Raw genomic sequence first — 5949 nt, 5'->3', positions numbered from 1 at the left:
TTTCCTAGCCATTCCTTTATTCTGAGGGCCGTGGAATCATTATTTATTCACTCACTAGCGGATAATCTGGCGAGTTGTTATTTATAGAGGGAAAATGTCCGGACCAAACGTAATTTCTAATGTTGGATTTTCTCCCTTACCAGAGGGACCCCCCCTCCCCTTGTAGAGTACTGTGAGGCATTACCATGACAACTCTGTTGTGCTGTAGAGTAGAAGCCATTTTACAGCAGTACAGTAGAAGCCATTTTAAGGCCAACAGGCTGTATCTTAACAGAACACTCCCCCCCCCACAAGGAGTGTGAGGGGTGTCTTACCCACGCACAGTAGTTTTTCCAGAGAGTAAGTCATCTGTGTGCCAGGGTTGGTTGAAATTGCTCAAGGCGTTCCAAAGTTATGCTGGAACTCACAAACACCCACACATACACAGATGATTGATAGATAGATAGATAGATAGATAGATAGATAGATAGATAGATAGATAGATAGATAGATAGATAGATGATAGATAGATAGATAGATAGATAGATAGATGATAGATAGATAGATAGATAGATAGATAGATAGATAGATAGATAGATGATAGATAGATAGATGATAGATAGATAGATGATAGATAGATAACAGATAACAGATAGATAACATAGATAGATAGATAACATAGATAGATAGATAGATAGATAGATAGATAGATAGATAGATAGATAGATGATAGATAGATAACATAGATAACATAGATAACAGATAACATAGATAGATAACATAGATAGATAGATAGATAGATAGATAGATAGATGATAGATAGATAGATAGATGATAGATAGATAGATAGATAGATAGATAGATAGATAGATAGATAGATAGATAGATAGATAGATAGATAGATAGATAGTCCATTTATCTTCATTTAACTTTGGAAAGTCATAGAACCAAAAAGCTTGAGAAGAAAAAAAGCTTCCATAAAGTAATGGAACAAGAACAGGGAAGTAAAGTGAGGAAGGAACAGCTTTTGGTATATTCCTTCCCAAACTAAGCAGGCAATAACCACTCCCCAAATTCCACAATCAGGATCCTGTTTGTGTGTCTGCGTGTGTCTTACAGGGAGAGAGGGAAATGTTCTACCACTGAAAAACCAGATTTCCTGTAACTACCCAAGCCCGGCCTGTATTACTATGGTATAACCTGCAGAATCCCCCCCCCCCCCGCATTTGATTTAGAGTACAGGTAGCCCTCAACAGACAACCACAATTGAGCCCAAAATATATCTCGCTAAGTGAGACATTTGTGACTTTTGCCCCATTTTACGACCTACCTTTTCACTGTTGCTAAGTGAATCATTGCAATTGTTAAGTTAGTTACACGATTGTTAAATGAATCTGGCTTCCCCATTGGCTGTGCTTGTCAGAGAGTTGCAAAAGGTGATCATGTGACATTGCAATCGTCATAAATGTGAATCGGTTGCCACGCTTCTGAATTTTGAACACGAGACTATGGGGATGCTGCAACAGTCGTAAGTGTGAAAGATGGTCATGAGTCACTTTTTTCAGTGATGTTAACTTTGAACAGTCACTAAGTGAACTGTTGTAAGCCGGGGACTACCTGTACAGGTAGTTCTTGAGTTACGACCATAATGGAACTTGCCCATCATAGTCAAAACTCATGACAGTTATAAAGCTGTCCAACTCAATTTTACCTTTTTTTGTGTAATGGTTAAGCAAACTGAAACAGTTTGCCTTCAGAAGGTGTGGGAGCTTCATCACTTGAGATTTTCAAGAAGAGATTAGACTGCCATTTGTCAGAATTGGTGTAGGGTCTCTTGTTGGAGGGTGGGTTGGACTAGATGACCTACAAGGTCTCTTCCAACTCTGTTAACCTGTGAAATCTGTTAAAACACTGCAGTGTTCCAATAAGATCACACAGATTAGGCCGCCTCCGGATTCCATCTGCCGGTCAATGTCGGCTGGCGACTCCCCGGGAGAGGGCCTTCTCTTTAGCTGCTCCGGCCCTATGGAACGATCTCCCCGTGGAGATCCGGACCCTTACCACTCTCCCGGCCTTCCGCAAAGCAATTAAGACCTGGCTGTTCCGGCAGGCCTGGGGCTGGTTGATTTTATCCAGCCCCACTCTAAGCTGTATGTATGTTGTGAAATTTTAATATGTTTGTTCTTTTTAATTTTTATATGTCCCTGTCCCCCCCGTTTTTATCTATAAGCCACCCAGAGTCTCTAGGGAGTGGGCGGCATACAAATCCTAATAAAACCTAAAACCTAAAGTTGTTAAGGAAACCAGTAGTTGCAGTTTTGATGAAAACCAAAAGTGAATTCCAGTTTTCAGCAAAACCATCGTAAAATGCAGTCATGTGATCTCAGGACATGGCAAATGGCCATAAGCCTGGTTGCTAAACTCTTGGGAGTGTGATCATATGACTGGGGAGGCAACCACTGAACTTTGAACCCGAGTCGTAAATACCTGCCAGGTAGATCTGTTGGATCTATAATATTTCTCAATCACAGCAATTTTTATCTATGGATTCCAACTCCTAGAATTCCCTAGCTAGCATGTCACTTGATTGTGAGATGAGCAGCTATATTAATATGGAGGAATGTGAATGAATGAATGAAATCCAGGGAGTTGAAGTCCAGATATCTCAAAATTAAGATTAAGAGCCACCGGTTCAGAGGTTCTGTTGTTATCTTGCCAACAAATTTGAGGAGACCTTTTGAAAAAGCCCATGATAGAGTCTTGTTGTCAGGGTTCCAAGTAACACCCTCAACGAAAGAAGACTCTGACGCTTGAGTTTCCTCAAAAGTTCCATTTTATTAGAGATGTCATATTGGCACATCTGGGGAAACCCGAATCTGAAAGTTTCCAGGTTTTCCCACCCAAAGGAAAGTCCAAGACCCTGCCCAGCACCCACGTGTCCATCACATGGTCCAACCAGGCACTGTCCCAACTGGAGATGCCTCCCAGTCACACCACTCCAAGTGCAGGGCAAGATGTCCTTGACTCTCTGAGAAAGGAATGTTATTTAGACTATATATCTCTCATACTCCATATAATTTCCCCCCTCCCATTTTCCCACAGCAGAAAAATGTGGCAGGCCTGAAGACCCAGTGTAAAAAATGGCTTCCAGGTCTGACACTTTTATGTTTTCCAAACTCTGGCCTTCACCTCAGTGAACATATTGCTTTAACAATCTGTGAAAGGCCTTATATAGCACAATGTCAAACTGGTGACTGGCAGGCTAGATGCGCCACACGCAGGCCAGGGGTGGGTTCCTGCCAGTTCTAACCTCTTCTATAAAAGACGTTCCACAAATCTACAGTGCCATTTAGAACCGGTTCCAGCTCCCTCCCCCCGCCCGTCCGCACATCATCAAGATGAAGAGCAAGAGGAGGAATTCTGGGAGTTGAAGTCCACAAGTCTTAAAGCTGTCAAGTTTGAACACCCCTGGGGTTTTTTTTTCCTAAAGGCTTAGGGGTGCGAGGGTCTTGTAACTTGACAGCTTTAAGACTTGCGTGCTTCAAATGCCACAGTTTCTGAGCCAACATTTTGGTTGCTAAGCAAGAGCGTTGTTAAGTGAATTTCACCACATTTTAGAAATTGGCCACACCCACCCAGTCTCATGGCCAGCAAGCCACTCCCACAAAGCAGGCCACACCTACAGAAGAGGTTGTAAAAAAAATTGAAACCCACCACTGACGCAGGCCACGCCCACCCCAGCTCCACAAAGGCAAAAAACACTGCGCATGTCACGTCACGTGATCAAGTCTGAGGTTGTTCAACAAACCCACCCACCCCCTCTTGAAAGCTTAATGAAACCGCTATCCTATATTTTTGTAGCAGATCCCACAAATTAATGGGAGTCCTCCTGGAATTCCCACAAGACTATCTTCTAAGCAGAGATTGGCACCTGTTCCCATAAGCCCGCAGAGGTGAGGAACTATGCCCCTTTTATGACTTGTGGACTTCGACTCCCATAATTCCTGAGCTAGTATGGCTGGCTCAGGAATTCTGGAAGTTGAAGTCCATGGATCTTAAAAGGTCCATAGTTCCCCACTCCTTCCATAAAGGCAAGCTATCACCTTGTTGGTTATAGCAAACTTTTACTACACCTCCCCCCTCCCCAGAAAAAAAGATATAAAGGCTTTTCTCAATCCGGTGATACACAAATATAGTTAGGCTACCTCAGAGACACCTGAAAATTTCTATAAATATAGGTGTCCTGCCGGATCAGATGCCTCTAGCCCACTCAGGAAACTGACTAGCAAGGAAACAGTTGTTCAGTTTCACTTTGGGATGAAGTAGTTACAACTGATATATTTAGAGCAGCCCAAGGCAAGCGGAAGCCATTTTGCCCCCTCAAATACCACTATGGGTGGGAAGATGTCTTTTCTGGAACACACACACACACACACACACACACAGAGACAAAAACATTGGCATATATGTGCTCACATGCCTGCCTACACTCATTCCCACCTCCATCTTGGTGGGCAGCTTGGGGGGGGGGGGTTACAATCTTTTCTTGAAATAAGCAGAATACAAAGTGTGCAATTTAAACGGGGGGGGGTGTTAGTCCGTTGGATCCCTCTTTTCAGTATACTCTTAAATTTTATTAGATTTTTTTTGTCAGATTTATATACCACCCATCTGACTCTCACATTGCTAAGAGAGCAAACATTCCTTTGAAATTATATTATCAGAACCACACGAACGGTCAACACTGCAACCTAAAGATAAATTCCCCCTATGCGTTATTCTTGGCAGTATCGCAACATTAAACAAACCTACACAAAAGTTCCCAGAGGGCTCTTTAAGCTAAACACACCACCTAGAACTGGGATGTTAAACTCGAGGCCCGCAGGCCAGATCTGGCCCGCGGGCCGGTCTAGTCCAACACCTGTTGGGGTTGGACTAGATGACCTACAAGGTCCCCTCCAAAGCTGTTAATCTGTTAATTTACAATGCTAGCCGCATCCTGGGGTCACGTGATCACCATTTGTGACTTTCCCAGCTGGGTTTCTGACAAAGTCAATGGGGGGAGCCAGATTTGCTTTGGGACAGCATGGTTCACTTAATGACAGCAATTTGCTTCTCGGTTGTGGCAAGAGGTTGCAAAATCAGTTGCAACTCACTCAGCAACCATCTTACTTCGCAATTAAAGTTCTGGTCCCAAGTGTGGTTGTAAGTCAAGTAAGTCTACCGTGTTTCCCCGAAAATAGGAAATGTCCTGATAATAAAGCCATGCCACATTTTTCTGGTGGGCATAAATATAAGCCCTCCCCCGCAAATAAGCCCCCTGGACAACTCCCCACCTCCGGCCAAGCAGAGCGCTGCTCACCAACCTAGCGGTATCCTGAAGGTACCAAGCCGCAGGAACCGGGGGGGGAGGCAAAGGTGATTGCGTTGCTTGGCACCTTCGGGATACCGCTAGGTTGGTGAGCAGTGCTGTGCCCAGCTGATGAGAGGGGTTGCCAGGCGGCTGCTCTTTTCCGAGCGGGTTCCCAAAGAGTCGGGCACAGCCTCATGGGCAAATGGCTGTGTTGCGCTGTCGCAGCAACGCAACACAGCAGCCATGAAGCGACCACGTTCACGAGCAGCCACCCGGCAAACCCCCTTTCCAGCCAGGCACAGTGCCATTCACTGACCTAGGGGTATCGCCAAGCCGCGTGAGCACCTGTTCGCCGCCTCCCGGCTACTGTGGCTTGGCACCTTTGAAATGGCAGTGAGTGGCGCTCTGCATGGCTGGAGAGGGGCGTTGCACGAGCGGCTGTTCTGCTCTCGCTTGCACACCTCCCAGACTCACAATGCCCTGGCCCAGCTCTCCCCGCAGAGCCAGAGCACCTCTGCTGCTCGCGAGCGTGGTTGCTTCATGGCTGTTGTGTTGCGCTGCTGTGACAGCGCAACACAGCCATTCGCCCATGAGGCTGTGCCCAGCTCTTTGGGAAC

This window comes from Thamnophis sirtalis, unplaced genomic scaffold (genome assembly GCF_051295495.1).
Source record: "Thamnophis sirtalis isolate CommonGarterSnake01/CBP01778 unplaced genomic scaffold, rThaSir2_p1.2 scaffold_1, whole genome shotgun sequence".
NCBI lineage: Eukaryota > Metazoa > Chordata > Lepidosauria > Squamata > Natricidae > Thamnophis > Thamnophis sirtalis.
This window is presented reverse-complemented; position numbering follows the sequence as displayed.